The sequence below is a fragment of the Marmota marmota genome, unplaced genomic scaffold, assembly GCF_001458135.2.
Source record: "Marmota marmota marmota unplaced genomic scaffold, marMar, whole genome shotgun sequence".
NCBI lineage: Eukaryota > Metazoa > Chordata > Mammalia > Rodentia > Sciuridae > Marmota > Marmota marmota.
In genome coordinates, this window is record NW_025999998.1 from 22,599,752 (window position 1) to 22,618,747 (window position 18,996).

General features: G+C 36.3%; 1 pseudogene; it reads left to right on the plus strand.

The window, feature by feature from the left end:
* Nucleotides 1-213: 213 nt before the first annotated feature.
* On the plus strand, nucleotides 214-13,406 carry LOC107148220 (annotated as a pseudogene).
* The last annotated feature ends 5,590 nt before the right edge of the window (nucleotides 13,407-18,996 follow it).

Genomic DNA, 18,996 nt, shown 5'->3' on the forward strand with positions numbered 1-18,996 from the left:
ACCTCTCTTCCTGTTGGGATGATCATAGAATGCTTTCACCACTGAGGAGGAGGCAGCTGAACTGGGCATAAAGCCACGAGTCAGATTTCAGAAGGCACAGATGGTGGATGAAGCATTACCAGCAGAAGGGATGGCATGCGCAAGTTCAGAAGCAGAAAAGCACAGGGAACAAACAGTGATCCAATTTGGCTGGACCATAATGTACTGTAGGGGATGGTGGTGCTTGAGATGTCAAGGTAAGTTGAGGTTAAATTGTGAAGAATTTTGAAACATGGTAAAAGGGTTTATACTCATCTGTGGGCAATTGAGAAAAATTGAATATCTATATCACAATGCATTTTAGAGCAGTTAGTCAGGCAGTCGCATGCAGTGGAATAGAAGGGGAAAGAAGGAAGGCAGAGGAAGGACAGTGTTTACTTCGTAGATGAGATAATCAGTGGGCTTCCCCACAGACTGCAGTGAACAGAGGGAAGTCTGAATGGTACTGCAGATTTTTCTTTCTCTCTTCCCTTTCAGGATACAGGAGTTAGAAAAGCCAAAATCTTTAAAGGGATTCATTGGTACAAAATTCTAGATGCAAATTCTAGAGAGCTACAAAATCTGGAGGTGCCAGAGGTCCCTGAAGGTCAAGTTGCTGAAGTCAAGTTGCAGAGCTGAACTCCAAGAACTAGAAAAATAAGGACCAGAACACACTAAGTCATTGGAAAAAAATAAGAAGAAGAAGAGTTGGAAAGAAAGTCTTGTCAAATTCCTTAGAATAGAATTTTTTATTTTATGTTTTTAATATGAAAATCTAAAAAACTTATGAAAGAATAAGTTTGGGTCACGTGAATAACTACCTAGAAATGAGTATTTCCTCTCTGTTTTAGTACCTGTTTTTCATTTTTCTACTGCATTGGCACCAAACGATACTATTTTAATTTACATGGAGAAGGCAGAGGAGTAACCAATATAAAAGTGACATATTTGTGTCAACTAAAGGCCAAATGAAAATCATCGAGTCAAATGAATGAAGATTTCTTAATGGCTTGACCAAAGAAATAGAGAGATTGTGTTCATGATACCAAAACTACATAGAACTAAAAATTTAGCGTCACAAAAAAAAATTTATGACTGGCAACTAAGTTTTCCTAAATCAGTGTAGAATTTGGATTTCAGTTTGCTAATTTTCTCTCTCTCTCTCTCTCTCTCTCTCTCTCTCTCTTCCTCTTTTTTTTTTTTTTTTAGCGGAGATGGGGGTGATACCAGGAATTAAACCCAGAGGCACTTTACTAATGACCTACACCCCTAGCCCTTTTTAATTTTTTTATTTTGAGATAGGATCTTGCTAAGTTTCTCAGGCTGACCTCAAATTTACAATCCTCCTGAGTCACTGGGATTACAGGCATGGGCCACTGCACCCAGCAGTTTAGTAATTTTCATGATATTTGTTAATTTGCTTTGATTTGATAATGGTTTACTATCTCTAAGCATAATGAGCTTATACTTAGTTACATTTTCACAATATAAGTATAAAATATAAGTGCCATTATTATAAGATGGTATGTTTATTTAATGAAAGGAGACCAATCAAACTTTTTTTCCATCAAAGTGAGCACATGTTTCCATTATATTTGGAAAACATGGCCCAAGAACATAGATTTTTGGCTTGTAGCTAACAACTTGCTTTTTGGATGGAGCCATATTGACTCTGCTTAAATCCTCATGGCAGAGGACACTCGTATATTTCATATTCCAAGAGTTTAGCCGGCTGATACTTCAAGCTGTAAGCTTCTAAATTAATATACAAAATAAAGGCATTTTATTTAGTATCTATTCATTTGTGGCATTGAACTAGTTTACTTACAACATTACTTAACCAGATAGCCCATCCTTTGAAGCCTATGAAATAAAGAAACCAAACCTAGATTTTTAGAATATATATTATAGAAGAAATTTTTCTATTTTTCTTTCTTTTTTTTTTTTTTTAAATATTTATTTATTTTTTTAGTTCTCGGTGGACACAACATCTTTGTTTGTATGTGGTGCTGAGGATCGAACCCAGGCCGCACGCATGACAGGCGAGCGCGCTACCGCTTGAGCCACATCCCCAGCCCTCTATTTTTCTTCAATTTCGTTTTTTATTGCATCCTAATTCCAATAATAGGTAGGGTCAGAGAACATAACATAATATATTCTTATGATACTTAAACAGGCAAATAAAATCAGCACAGCCGTCCCTGCGGGGATTATACTATTTTTAGCACATTTGATATGAAGTTAAGTTTGGTGGGATTCTCCATTAGATTAATTGGGTACCCATTCTGCGAAGTGTAATTAGCTCCACTATTCATATCTCAGCCGTGTGTGAATTTGGCAACACTGTCAGCATAACACACCTGTTTTCTCCTCCCAGGATATCAAGTGAGCAACAACTGACTGATACACTGCATTATATTAAATATTTTTATTTCTGATATGTGTTCAAAGGAGATAGTATTGAGATTTTTCTCTTTGCTCATAACAAAGAAATATATAATTTCCCATGAACCTCCCCGATATTAGCAACATCATCTTTAAACTACCCCCATGAGATATTCCCTTATGTCCATTGTATAGGTTCAGAGATGGGAGTGCAATTGGGAATAAGGATCAGGATCTGATTAAGATATCAGCTTTAAGATGCTGATATCAGCTTACCACATTCTTAAAGTTTCCTCCTTGTGAATAAATCCTTACAATAGATGCTTCCAGCAAGTAGTAGAATGTACACTCAATTTAAGAATAACCAGATGTAGGATAAAGAAAAAAATCACTGGAAAATGTTATATCTATATAAAATGAACATTTAAAATTTAAAAATTAACTTATCTAATGCAGAGAATCCAAGCAATGCCAAATAATCACAACTTTCTCAATTAAAAGATTATAGGCTTCTAGCTCATCTTTTGACCATTAACAATGCTCTCTCAGTCTCTGGGCCAATTCCCATGCTTATGTGTCAGGTCAATTGATCTATATGTGAAAGATCCAGAATAAATTGAATGCTTGAATACATAACATACGCAAAGTGGCTGGTTTCCACTTAGTTCCTCCATAAGCACACTCAAGTCACTGCTCTCTCTGGGTCCCTAATTTATCTTATACCAACCAAATTACAGCAATTTCCAATCAACCCACTCTGTCCCTTTATACCAACTCTGCAAGATTCTGGGATATGTTTTGGAAGGGAGCAGCTTATGTTCAACCACACTGACAATATGCCCCTTAGAATAAGTCCTATAATGCACCTGCTCCTTATTCAGTGTGAATAAAGTATCTCAAGTCCTCTACTCACTCTGAACTGTCAAAGGCTCTTTCCATTCACATGCCTTTAACATCAGAAATATCATTAGTCCTACTTTCCAGAGTGAAGCATTATGACGTATTAAACTGTAAATTATGAAGGCAACACACAAGTCCATTGACAGGAGTATACAAGAGAATCATCAACACACATACTGAGCTTCCCCCTCCACAACATGTGACTCACTGGGCAAAACCAGAAGTTAAGTGTTGACATGAAGAAACTGGACACCAGGAGGAGAGTGAGGGGAACCAAATAATGGAGAAGAGAAGTTTTAAAAGTCCTTACTAATTTATCTTAAAGTAAATCCCAGTATTGAAAATTTCCAGACATAAATTCTTTTGCTAACTGTGAAAAATAGCAATTCCCCCAAAATTCAAGCCAGAATTACCAAATGATCCAGCAATTCTATTCCTAAACACCCAAAAAAGAACAGGTGCTCAAATATTTGTACACACATGTTCACAGCCTCACTATCTATAATAGCCAAAGGGTGGAAACAACTACAAAGCCCAACAACTGATGGATGGGTAAGCACCACATGATCTATCCATATGATGGAATAGTATTCAGCTTTTAGAAGTCAGGAAGTACGGATACACGTGACAACAAGGATGAACCAGGAAAACACTGAAACAATTGAAAGAAGTCCAACATGAAAGGCCACATATTATATGATTCTATTTATATGAAATACCCATTAAAGTCAAATCCGTAGAGACACAGAACAGGTTGATGGTTGCCAGGGGTTGGAGGGGTACAAGAGTACCCTAGAATGAAAAGCAATGTTAATGAGTATGAAGTTTCCTTTCAAAAGATGAAAAAGTTCTGGAAATAGATAGTGGTGATGGTGATGACTTAATGTCACTGATTTATCATATAAAATAATCAAAATAGCAAATTTTGTGATTGGTTTATTTTACCACACATTTTTTTAAAGTGCTTTACACTTTAAAAAACTGTCTCCCTTGTGCAAGAATCCTGAAGAAATACACTTCCCAGGCAGCTTTCACAGTCATCCCCTCCTGCTGAATTCACAGATAGTGCTAGAGTGTATGAACAGGAAAGATGCCAAGTGCAGCATCTCAAGTTACCCTGTACCCTGGGTGAGATAGGGAGAGGAAAGTGAGAAGAAGGTTTGAACAGTGTGTGTCCCTTAATGTCACTGGGCTTTAGGTGACTAAACCTCCCCCATACTCCAGACATTTCACAGATTGGCAGGCAATGACTGAGGCATGCATCTTGTAATATAAACCCTACCCAACAGAGAAGAGAATTCCAAAGCAGACAAAATGCCAAAGAAAATTTTCCTCTGAGCAGGCACTATGTCCTTACAGGATGAGCAAGTAAACAAAAGTGCCCTTGCTCCTTAATGCCTCCCAGCTCTTCTTTATATGCTGTCTAGAATGCAAAAACGTGGACAAAAATGAAGCTATTTTCTGGGGAATTCAGAGAATTCCCTAACTATCTAATTACTAGCCTCCAAAGCATTTGACTATGAGACTTGAACAACACAGGAAAATATGTTTGTCTCAGGGGAATTTGTCTTCTGATTATAGATACAGATAGTCCCTCATTCCATTCTCTGCAGCTGTTCTCTATGGGTTTATAGAAGCCAGGTCTTCAACCCATACCTCATCACAACTGATTTATCTCTGCTCTCAGTTTAGATAACTAGATCATCAGGATGCATTGCTTAAGTACACACGTGATTGGACATAAGCAAAAGGAAACTTAGGAAAAACCTGTAAGTATAATTCAAGTTTTGTAAATGTATTTTAAAATTATTAAATGTAAGGTCATTCAACAGCATGTTTACAAAGGTTGTTTTAGGAATACAGGATTATTCATTTTTTGTAGCTATCTTTCCTTTCTTTTTCTGATGGGTTCTTGTGTCTTCTGCAGTATGTATTTGTTATTTTTTATGACATAAAAGAAAAAAGTACAACACTATTTTTGACCTGATGTTAAGGAAAAGTACATGCCTGTGGGAACTCAAATGAATTGCCATTACTGTTCTATTTTCCTATAATTTTTACTTATCTCCAGTTGACTCACATCTTTCTGCTATGGGTTTCTCTGTTGAATTCTTAACTTTCCACATCTTCTCTCATTTGATATCTTTAATAACTAACAAAATTTTCTTTGGAAGATGTTGCTTGTCCAAATCCTAAATATACATGGAGTAATCTAAAAAATAGATGTAAAAATTAATGATTTGGAAATAGAACAGAGTCCAAAGGAGGAAATGATCATAATGTTCTTCTAAGGGGACTTTTTATTGAAGTATAATACACATAAAGAAAAGAGCAAACATAATTAAGTATCCAGCTCAATCCCAAAGTGGACACACCTCTGTAACTGCCACCCAAGTAATGGAATAAACTATGATCAATATCCAAAGTCATCTCACACACCTCCTCTAATTCTTGATTTCACTCTCCTCCCCCATTACGATCTCCAGCATCACAGCCCAGCTTGGATTATTTTTAAAGTTTATACAGATGAATCACTATGTACTCTTGTGTTTGCCTTTTTTCATGCAATATAATGTTTATCAAGTTCATTTGTGTTACATGAAGCAGTAGTCTTATTTTATTGTTTTATAATATACAAATGTACTATAATTTATTCTAGTGTTGATGGATATCTGGATTGTTTCCAATTTGGGGCTATTACAAATAATGCCATTTTGAACATTTTTATAGTTTGTTAAGGATCATCCATATGCTTCTCTTGCCCAATTGCTGTTGAGCACACCTGGGAATGAAGGATTGGGGTCAGAGGACATGTGGATTGTTCTGACTAAGCACATGTTGCCAAATGGTATTCTAATGTGGTTAAACCAATTTATATTTCCACCAATTCTGTAAGAAAGTTTCAGTTTCTTCACTCTTAACAACTTGAGGTGTTTTCCAACTTTTTAATTTTAGACATCCCATAAGGTGTGTTATACTATATCATTATGATTCTCATTTGCAACTTCATGATTAATTATAATTAAAATTTGAAACTTTTCCGATGATTCTTGGCTATTTGGCAATCCTCCTTTGTGAAGTATCTGTTCAAGTATTTTCCCCACTTTTCTGTTGTCTGTAATTTTTCCTACTCATTTGTAGGTGTTTTAATATACTTTGGATACAAGTCTTTTAACAGCATTAAGTATTATAAATATACTCTGTGCTTTTGCCAGGGAATGAGACAGAATCTCTTAATACATTATAGATAGAGATGATTGGAGCTGGAAGGCAGTCCCTGTGGTAAATGATGTATTTTCAATCATTTATCTTTAAGATTTGGACCTACAGGAACCCAAATGAAAGTCTGGGCTGACTACTAAGACCTTTTCTCCTTGGCAGATCCTTAACTCCAATTATTTCATTCCAGCCTCATGAGATGCCAAAAATTTCTCTTCATCTTCTCAGCCTCTCCACTGCTATTTGCAAATCAGCAAATATCTCCAGTGGAAATGTCACATGGGACCAAATGTCCTTTCTATCCTTTCTTTCATTCTGATAATTTTGGCCTGCGAGTTCTCAATTTTTGGTAGCTCTCCAACCTTTTAAAACTTATAAACACAAGCATATATGTATACACATACATACATGTGAAGCATGTGCAGCTTATACAAAGGTTGACCATAACAGGCTAGTTAGTCCCTATTTAGAAGTAGAACTTCCAACTAAACTTTTCTTCAATGGCAAAGCGAATCCTGTATCCTTTTCTAATGAGCTGGTATGATTGTTACTATTACACAACGAGAGTTACAGAATCTTTCAAGTTTTACTCTGAGCCTAGGTGCTAGAAAAGTCAGAGCTTAATTGTAGATTTCTAGCTCCAACTTTTATGATTTTCCCCCATTTCCTATCCATTTGCCACCTTTTTAAACTGTTAACCTGATAGTTTTCCTTTTTTAATATTATTTTACTTATACTTTTCTTTATAAGCCAACACTATTTTGGCAATAGCTAGGATGGATAATGAATAGATGGACTGATAAATAAGTAGATATACTAAGTATTCAAATTTCAAATCAATCAGAATGTTATCATCAAAAATACAGAACAAAATCAAAGTCACAAACAAAAGTATCAACAGGATGGACTAGCAATAGAAAAATCTCAATTTACAATAAAATTTTAAAAATATTTAAATTTATACATATATTAAACCAAGAATCCTGGATCAAAGCTAATATAGAAAGATCTCTGTTGCATATATAAAAAGAGGCAAGAAGGTTATAGAAAGTCTGAATAGGAAGGCTAAGTTTAATCTCTTCATAAATAAAAAATGGTATAAATCCGGACAATCAACATTTGATAGTTTTCTAGAGAGAAGACCATGATTCTCCCAATTGCAAAAGTTTCTAAATTTCTCCAATTTTTACTACATCTAAATTGAAATTATAGCAAGATGCCACACATTACCTATGTTGGTAAAAATTCAATATGGCATAACCCCATTTGAGAATAATTAGAAAAGCCTAGCAAGGATACATGTATGTTAACTCTTTGACCCAGGAAACCCTTTCTAGGAATATGTATGAAAAATATGCTGGCCTTATTACTATTAATCAGAGAGTGCAAAATTACTAACACAAGGCCATCGCTACACAACTTGGAATAACAAAAATATGAAAATTATCCAAATTTTTATAAACAGAGAACTGGCTGAATAAGTACCAGTATATCCATGCAATGTAATAATGTCTAATACTTACTATGTAGATCTAAAGATGAATGACAAATATATTTATATATCACCAAATCTACAACACTATCAACAAAATCATTGCTAAGAAAAAGCAAAATGAAATATGAAATATATATATTGTATATGAAATGATGCTGTTTATCTAGGAAAAATAGAATATAGATACACACATACTCACATACCTACTTACATTTTTTAAAAATGTTGGGGGGTGGAGCATGGGCAGAATAAAAAGGCTAGAGAAGGAAAGTGAAGCTATTTGATTTGGAATTTTGTTTTATAGGATTACAAAATAAATTTTAAATAAAAGTTTTTCTAAAAATATAATGCAAAATAAGTAAATGAACCTAAATTTTGTGGTAAACTAGTTACAACAGAGATATTTTATTATAGCAATCTATAATGGACAACGACAAAGAATCATACTTTTAGGAATAACATTAACATTAATATTCTAAAATTATTATTTATAAGATAAAACTGGGAAATAATCATTTTAGCATCAAATAAGAATTAAGTGTCAAATAACAATAAAATAACCACTTTATTTCTATTGATTTTAAAACAATAATTAGTTTGACTTTTATTTTTGTTCTAATTAGTTATATATGACAGTATAATGCATTTTGACACACTGTACACAAATGGAACACAACTTCTTATTGATGTGGCTGTATCACTATGATGATTTCAAGTCTTTTGGGTATAAATCAGTGAGTGGGATAACTGAGTCAAATGGTGGTTCCATTCCAAGTTTTCTGAGGTATCTCCATACTGTTTTCCATAATGGTTGCACCAATTTGCAGTCCCACCAACAATGTATGAGTATACCTTTTCCCCCACATCCTTGCCAACACTTATTATTGCTTGTATTCTTGATGTTTGCCATTCTGAATGGAGTGAAATGAAATCTTAAAGATGTTTTGATTTGCATTTCATTTTTTGCTAGAGATGATGAACATTTTTTTTCATATGTTTGTTGATTGATTGTATTTCTTCTTCTGTGAAGTGTCTGTTCAGTTCCTTGGCCCATTTATTGATTGGGTTATTTATTTATTTATTTATTTATTTTGGTATTAAGTTTTTGAGTTCTTCATATATTCTGGAGATTTGTGCTCTATCTCAGGTGCAAATGGTAAGGATTTTTTCCCATTCTACAGGTACTCTCATCGCATTATTGATTGTTTCCTTTGCTGAAAAGAAGCTTTTTAGTTTAAATCCATCCCATTTATTGATTCTTGATTTTAATTCTTGCACTTTAGGAGTCTTGGTAAGGAAATCCGTGCCTAATCAGACATGATGGAGATTTGGGCCTACTTTTTCTTCTGTTAGGTACAGGGTCTCTGGTCTAATTCCTAGGTCCTTGACCCACTTTGAGTTGAGTTTTGTGCATGGTGAGAGATAGGGGGTTATTTTCATTTTGCTGCATATGGATTTCCAGTTTTCCCAGCACCATTTGTTGAAGAGGCTATCTTTTCTCCAATATATGTTTTTGGTGCCTTTGTCTAATATGAGGTAATTGTATTTATGTGGGTTTGTCTCTGTGTCCTCTATTCTGTACCATTGGTCTACATGTCTCTTTTGGTGCCAATATCATGCTGTTCTTGTTACTATTGCTCTGTAACATAGTTTAAGGTCTGGTATTGTAATGCCTCCTGCTTCACTCTTCTTGCTAAGGATTGCTTGGCTATTCTGGTTCTCTTATTTTTCCAAATAAATTTCATGATTGTTTTTTCAAGTTCTATGAAAAATGTCATTGGAATTTTAATAGGAATTGCATTAAATCTGTATAGCAGTTTTGGTAGTACGACTATTTTACCATATTAATTCTGCCTATCCAAAATCATGGGAGACCTTTCCATCTTCTAAGGTCTTCTTCAATTTCTTTCTTTAGTTTTCTGTAGTTTTTATTGTAGAGGTCTTTCAGCTTTTTTGTTAGATTGATTCCCAAGTACTTATTTTTCGAAGCTATTGTTAATGGGGTGGTTTTCCTGATTTATCTTTCAGTGGATTCATCACTGATGCATAGAAATGTGTTTGATTTATGAGTATTGGTTTTATATCCTGATACTTTGCTGAATTCATTTATTAGTTCTAGAATTTTCTGGTGAAATTTTTTGCATCTTCTAAATAGCATATCCTGTCATCTGTAAAAAGTGATAGTTTGACTTCTTTTCCTATTTGTGTCCCTTTAATTTCTTTCATCTGTCTGATTGCTAGAGTTTTAAGGACTCTATTGAATAGAAGTGGTGAAAGAGTGCATCTCTGTCTTGTTTCAGTTTTTAGAGGGAATGCTGTCAGTTTTTCTCCATTTAGAATGATGTTGGCCTTGGGCTTACCATAGATAGCTATTACACTATTGAAGTATGTTCCAATTATCCCTAGTTTTTCTAGTGTTTTGAACATGAAGAGGTTCTGTATTTTGTCAAATGCTTTCTCTGCATCTATTGCAATGATAATATGATTCTTTTCTTTAACTCTATTGATGTGATGAATTATATTTATTAGTTTCTGTATATTGAACCAAACTTACATCCCTGGGATAAACCGCACTTGATCATGGTGCACTATCTTTTTAATATGTTTTTGTATGTGATTTGCCAGAATTTTATTGAGAATTTTTGCGTCTATGTCCATCAGGGATAAAGGTCTGAAGTTTTCTTTCCTTGATGTGTCTTTGTCTGATTTTGGTATCAAGGTGATGCTAGTTTCACAGAATGAGTTTGGAAGGGTTTCCTCCTTTTCAATTTCATGGAATTACTTGAGGAGTATTGGTGTTAATTCTTCTTTGAAGGTCTTGTAGAACTTGGCTGAGAATCCATCTGGTCCTGGAATTTTCTTGATTGGTAGGATTTTGATAGTGTCTTCTATTTCATTGCTTGAAATTGATCTGTTCAAATTGTGTATGTCCTCCTGATTCAGTTTGGGTAGATCTTATGTCTCTAGAAATTTGTGGATGTCTTTGAGATTTTCTATTTTATTTAAATATAAATTTTCAAAATAGTTTCTAATTATCTTTTGTATTTCAGTAGTGTCTATCGAGATATTTCCATTTTCATCATGAATTTTAGTAATTTGAGTTTTCTCTCTTTCTCTTTGTTAGTATAGTTAAGGGTTTATCAATTTTTTTTTATTTTTTCAAAGAACCAGTTAAAGTATAATAATTAGATTGCATGTACCTGGAGGGAAATATCCGAAATATTTTCAGTAATGCTATGGTTTGAATATTTATGTCCCCCAAAATTCGTTTATTAAGACCAATGTAATAGTATGAAGAAGTGGAACCTTTGAGAGATGCTTAGATTCAGGACAGTGAAATCCTCATGAATGGGACTAGTTCTCTTATAGAAGAAACCAAGAGGCTCCAGAGAGGAGCCTCACTCCTTCCACCTCAGGAGGACACAGTGGGCAGGCACCAGCAGTGAACTTCCCAGCCTCTAGAACTGTAAGAAATTTTGGTTGTTTATATGTTATCCGGTTTGTGATATTTTATTATAGGAGCCTAAATGGACAAAGACAAATAATCACATTGTTGAGCAATAACATTAACATTAATATTGTGAAAACAGTATTTATAAGATAAAACTGTGAAATAACCATTTTAATGTCATTAGAATACAAGATTTTCAGCAAAGAGAAACAGTATGTTTTTAATTTTTAAATTAAGAAAACTTTGTAAATCAAAACATCAATTAGAATTACCTGCATCAACTTATGATGCATTTTCTCATTTAAAAATGCACAAATATATTTCCTACCTCTGTCCAGTGAAAAAAGCTTAAAAATAATCACCATTACAGTAGCTAGGAGCATTCTTCTTAACATTTAGATTTTGGTCTCTGAATACTTTGTTCACCAAAAAGAACAAAGTATTTGTTCGTGGCTCATTCTAGGTCAATGGCATGAAATATATCAAATGAGCCTGGAATATTAACTAGAGAGGAAGGAAACAATCAGAGACTATCATGATTGTCAAAAGGTGTGGGAGGCAACTTGAAAACATTCCTCTGCTAGAAGTGGAGCAATTTGATTATCAATTAATATTAATTATAACTGCATTGAATTAAAACACATTGTATTTATATCACTTTAGATTGTCATGATGCTAAAATAAGTACTCATAGTGTTAGGGAACTAATTCAACATTCTGAAAACTGGTAATCATAAAGAAAGCATCAAAGGTTGATTTTTCAGTTTCCGAGGAATCAAAAGAGAATCCAGGAGAGAGAATAGTGACACAACGATGAAGCATAAACTACCCAAGTGAAGGCAACTAGGGAAATAAAGTTGATGTCTCCACAGTAGAATTCAAACACCAGGAGACCTACTGCCAACAGGGAACAAGGAAGGCTGAGTTATAATATTTCATTGGAGGCAGAGAGTAACAATCAGGTTCATCATAGGGGTGAATACAACATTTATAGCACATTCCAGAGCCATGAACACAAGTTTAATCAAACCTGAAGAGCCTGGAAATAGAAGGGGGGAAAAATCAATAAAATGTCTTCCTAAGCAGAATGCAACATACTTTCTTCTGTCTACTACTGACAAAGCTGTGCAGCTGTGGGAAGTCAGAGAGCATAATCAGGGCCAGAAGGGAAAGATCTAAAAGATGAGGAGGGCCAGCTCCAGCATCCTGCCACCACCACCACCACCCTGTAGATGCCTATCCTCAGACCCATGGACCACTTGCCAATGTACCCCCTTACACATCAACCACATAGCAGTCAACAGTGACTGAAACCTATGGGTCTGCTGATGACCTGAGGATTGACACATGGAACTCTGAAAGCACCTGTCACAATTTTAACATTGTGGACTTCCATCTGGCCAACATGGAAGCACCTATGGAAGAGATCACAGGGACCAAGGTCTACCCCCATTACTGCAGCATCTTCACATTTCGGCAGTATCAGCAAAGACACAGTTAGGTCATGTGACCTATGGGCATCATCTCTGTAGGAGAGGCACATCAAGTTTTTTGAAGAGCCAGAGGATCCAAGGAATGGGTTACTTCTCTGAAATTATCTGTCAAATTTTGGATTTGAAGTTCAGCCACAGAAGGAGATATATCCCAACAATTAAAATCTGGGACCTAACATGGAGAAACCCTATACTGAGACTTACCAGGTTCTCAAACACCTCCAAAGCAATCTGGTAGTCCCTCTATGAAAATGACTGCATTTTTGATGAATTTGAATGTGTATGGCAAGGGTCAGACAGTGGCATCATGATGGGCTCCTACAGTAACTTCTTCAGGATGCCTGACCAAAACACCAGTTGTGATGTGACCCTTGAGGTCCTGATGGAAACAGCAAACTCTAGTCTATCCTTGAATCCCAAACAGTGTTCTGGAGGTGGGTATTAGTTAGCTTTTCCTCCTATGACAAAATACCTAAAATAATTAACTTAAAGGAGGAAAGATTTATTTTGGCTGGTGGTTTCAGAGGTTTCGGGTCACTTTCGGGTCACTGCATTGTTTGGGGGCCTATGGTGAGACAGAACATTATGGTAGGAATGTGGTGGAGCAAAATTATCACTTCATGACACCCAAGAAGCAAAGAGAAAAAGGAAGGGGCTGAGGTCCCAATATCTCCTTCAAGAGCTTACCCGCAATGACCTAATTTCTTCCACTAGGCCCCACCTTCTGAAGTGCCCATCACCTCCAAGAGCAGCATAAGTTGGAAATGAAGCCTTTAGAACAGGGGCCTTTGGGGACATTTAAGATCAAACTACAACAGGAAGCAAGTAGAGAAAAGATGAGATCAGTGTCAAAAGGTCTTTCAGGCAGCTTGGCATTGGTCAGAAAATATTACAAATTCTATATATATATATATTTTTTTTCTCCCCAGTACAAGTTTAAGTATGACAAATTATTAGTCAATCTCACCTACTGAATACCAGTCAAACAAGTTTTTAAATGTTTATTTGGATTTTTATTAGATGCACTGACTTTAATTTCCCTGGGTAAAACATTTGGAACAGAATTAAAAAGAATCCACCTTCCCATCTCCCCAGTTCTAAGAAACTTCTGTCAAGCCAAATAGATTTGGCTCACTTCTCCTTAGAGTTGAGAGCTTCCAGCTAACAGAAAATCTTCCATCGTTGAGTTGAATTTCTGATGCTTTTTTTTGCCCAGTTTTCTCTGGTGGATTCAGTGTGTTGTTTCTAAGTGTCTGATGTGATAAAATGAGGCTGTCTGTAGTACTTAAGCAGAAAAGAGAATGCTTTTTTTAATTTATGCAATTCTGTTTGATTGAAAGATCAACTAAAAGTATACTGCTTACTCTTCAAAAAGAAAAAGGAAAACATGAAACATTTATCTTTTTCCTATACTACTTGCACTTGAGAATAACCAAGTAGTTTATGAAGGAAAGTATTCCTTTATAGAAACATTCCAGGTTATAAATTTGGAAGGAATTATTAAGTCATAGTATCATCATTTTGCAAGTCCTAATAAAATAATGAATTTAGAAAATTATCACTACTGGCTCCTAATACCACCAAAAGAGGGAGAACCAAATATATATCTCCTACCGGAAATAGATACAACATCTATGGTTCTAACTTTAAGTTTCTAATAGATAATGCAAAATCAAGAATGTGGTATACGGGGCTGGGGTATGGCTGTGGTAGAGTGCTTAACTAGCACATGGAATATACTGGGTTTGATCCTCAGCACCACATAAAACTAAATAAAATGTATTGTGTCCATCTACAACTAAAAAAATACGTTTTTTTTAAAAAAGAATGTGACATACACTACAAAACAAATCAGTCAAGTTTTCCAACAAATAAATTGCAAATGAAAAGACCTTGAAGGGAGGAGAAATACATATAAATTACAAGAGAATAAAGAAATGTATCAACCAACAGTAATCTACAAAACTTATTGGAATTTTGACTTGAACAATTGTTTAAAAAGGCTTTTTGGACAGGTTGGGAAATTTGATTGATCTCCAGCTAACTATTTGATAATATTTAGGAATTATTAGTAATCTTCTGGGTATAATAATGATGATGTGATTATATTGTCTTAAGAGAGTCCTTACTTTTTAGAGATCTGTATTAAAATATTATGAATAGGATGATTCAGTGTCATATATTTGCTTCAAAATGATCTATCTATTGGTAGTGGCAGGGAGTTTGATGGAACAAGATTTGCCATGAGTTGAAAATAGTTTGATAGGCAATAGGAATATGAGGGTATTTTTTTTGTATTATTGTCCCCCTAGTGTGTAAAGATAATAAAGAGCTTAAAATTTCAGAACATCTGTATCCCCAAATTATCTACCTGTGATTTAAAAGTATCTTAACTCTCTGAGTAAACTTCAAGGCTGGGAACAAAACGGAACAATCTTACAGCTGAATTGAGAAATTGCTGAGCCAGGAACAGGCTGGCCAAGTTAACCTTGACGCTGCCAGGCAGATCATGGAACTTAAAACTCAGTCCAGGTCTTTTCCAGAGTGAGTTTCAACGTTCATTTTCTTACCATCCTAGGAGAGCAATATACCGCCTTTGCCTATTTCTGCTTTCTACCTTTCAAAACGGGTATCTCATTATCTCGTGAAATTTCATAACCAAGAGCTGGCAGGGATAAGGAATCCGGGAGGGATGTTATTTTAAAGGATCTTGGCAGAATTTCTTCTAGGGACAGAATTATCTTTTGTTAAACAAAATGTCTTGATTTGGATAGAACAATGGTGGTCATCTAGAAGATGAGAGTAGAAGAAAGAGAAACCAATGCATTTTTTTATATTTTAGAAAAATGAGTACATTTTGAACACACACAGAGAGCTAAGGGGTGAGTGGCCTCTGAAGAAAGGGGAGAAGACATAAGGAAGTGTAGAGAGTAAAGGGACCAAGCCCACAGGAGAAAGTCTTTCCAGAAAAGAAAGACTATCCATAAAGAAATGTTCAGTGCTGGGTATAGCTATGGGACTACTTAGAACAAAAAGGTCTAAAACTCAGTTCTGAAGTAACTGCTGCACTGTAAGGTGATATGACCCCCATCGCTCCGTCCTTGCCAGAACATCAGTAAAAGCAACTGTCCACACTGCCAAATGTGAGTGGTTCTTGGAGAAGAACCAAAAGCAAGTCAAAGCTGCTATTCATGTTGAGTTCACATGGGCAGAAGAAGAGATAGCTGCAGAAGAGTGTGTGTTCAGTAGAAGCAGAAAACCAAAGCAACATGTGACTGGACACCCTCAGATACAGGTGGAGAGGGTAGGGGAAAAACGTAGGGGAAAAGGTTTGAACCAGTTCATTTCTTTATTAAAGGAAACTATAAATATGTAACAAAGGCTGGAAGATTGGGGGAAATCTAAGAGGCTGACACTTGGAGGATAATTAGAAGGCAACTTACCCCACCACATTCTGCAATCCTGTGCTGTTAATTCTGGAGAAGACCCCAGAGATCACTGAAAATTTCAGTTTCGACTCTGTTCTAAAGCCCCTGGCTTTAGAGACATCTCCAGGGGTTCCCAAGGGGTGAATGCAATTGGACAGGTCTTAGTCCATTTTGGTTGCCACAACAAATTACCTTAGCTAGTGGCTTGTGAATAACCAAACTTTACATCTCATAGTTCTGGAGGTTGGAAAGTCCAGAGCAATGTGGCAAAAAAATTTCTGTGTCTGGTGAGGGAGTGCTTCCTGATTTATTGATGTGAATCATGTGTCTTCATATGGAAGAGGCCAGGGCAGCTCTCTGAGGCCTCTTTCATAAGGGCACTGATCTCATTCATGAGAGTCTTGCCCTCCTGACCTAATCACCTCCCAAAGACCTACCTCCTAATACCACCACTTTGGTGGTTAGGTTTCACCATATAAATTTTGGTAGCACACAAACATTCAGACTGCAGCAGCTCCCAATCTAATCCTTTCTTTATCCAGAAGAGTTTAGTCTATATTATGTATTAGGATTCCATATCAGATCTTATTTTCTGAAAAGATTTTTGCTGTTAAAAAAAAAGAAGAAGAAGAAGAAGAAGAAGAAGAAGAGAGCAATGATACCCTCTAACCCCCTCATGTTCCAGAAAGAGAGATTGTTGAAAAGAGCTAAGTAACTTGCCCATAACCACATAGCAGAGCTGATATTAAACCCAGGTCTCCTGATGCCCAGTCCATTCCTTCCCCCTTCTCATATGAAAGACTAACAAACATGCCAATAGGAAAAAATGGATGTACCCTCAGGGCTAGCTTGGTGTCCGCAGTAATGTGGGTTCTTGGCATCAAGTGTAAGTCACTGCAGGTCAGAAGCCAAGAGTCTACTCAGTGGCATAAACCAGATGGTGGACAAAGGCTTCCAGGCCAGAGAAGATCAGCCCTCTCTCTACCTGATAAAAATAAACACTTTGATTCAGTTTCAAGGTCCTACAGAAGGCCTAATGCTAAAGGAAAAGTCTCCAAATTTTCCTTTATCTACCTGACAAAGGCTCCAAAGATGTCTTATCCTTTGTTCATGAGACAGCCTTGTGTTTCGTCAACCATCATCTCTCCACTAAATGCCATCTTCAAAGCCAAAACTTAAGTGTGATAAAAGTTTCAGGCTGGAAAGAGGACCAGGTTGAGAGTCAAAAGACCTGGGTCAACAACACAATTCTGTCAATTAGCTATGTGACCAGAAGTTGCTTAACTCTACGTGGTTAAGTCTCTTCATCTATAAAACACTATAGTAATATTTACCGTATAGGGTTATTGCAAGAGGAGCAAATGAACTTAAAATATCCCAATACATGTTAGTCACTTGGTAAATATTGGTTGAATTCTTTTTTTCATATTTAATTCGATCTCACAATACAGTCCTACAGGATTTGCTTGGAATGGGTACTCGGCTAAAGCAAGAGCAGCTACAGCCAGGAAGGTCTGTGACTGAATTCTGGACATTTCCTAGGATACTGATGTGTCCACACTAAAGGCAAATACATTTATGCTTTTTTTAATGTTTGTCAATACCCTCCAGAACATATCATCTAGAAAAAAAAAAAAAGGCAGAGCTGTTATGTGGTCGCATTTGACTGTCCGCCCAGACAAACTCTTCCCCTGGAGGTCTCCTGTGGTCCAGGGAAAATGACGGCATCACAGAAAATATTTCATTCTGTGTATTCAAGCTTGTAGAGTGAGTCAGCCACGCAGTGCCGCCTTATGCAGGTAATTTCAACCACCTCCAAAGGAAACTCAGCTCCCTTTCTTCTCACAAGGCATTCTGGGTCAGTGAATCTTCAGGATGGAGACAGAAAAGCAATTGAAGGTAAGGACAAAAGAGAGGCATGCAGTTGGGTGGGGAGGATTAAATAGCAGTCAATATGAAGCAGCAAATGAAGTCAGGAGGAAGAACTCTACTTTTAGAGAAAGGATGTACTTCTGGACAGTGTTGGCCATGTAGTGTCTCAATGAGAACATTCAAGTGGCAGGCGGGCAGGTGAGGAAATTCTGATGTCAGGCCATGGAGAGGAGCATTGGAAATTCGGAAAAGCTAGAAACCCCTCATTTCTACATATGACTCATATATCTGCATGGAAAACCATCCCTCTTCCTGCAGCTCCAGTGGTTCCAATGAGCAAGGGGCCCTGCACCAAACAGATGTCTTAACTTTGCAAGATGTAGCTAAAAAGATATAGATACATATATACATGTATGTATGTGTGTGTGTGTGTGTGTGTATTTACAACATTCTTTACAAGTTTATAGTATACAAATTTGAGACTAGGATGCATTAAAATTAAGTTCAAAAATCTGTTGAAAGGAAGGAAAGCAAAAAGGAAGGGAGAGGAGGAAAGGACAGGAAACAGAGTGGGCCTTCCACTCCACGTGAGAGCAGCTCCATCCTCACCCTCCCTCTCTCTGGACCCTGTGATGCGGTTCTTCCTCGGTTGAGCCTGTCCAATCAGGCCACATACCTAATTCAAATAGTAGATGAAAATCTCCAGCAATGGAAAATCTACCCCATTTCCCTTGT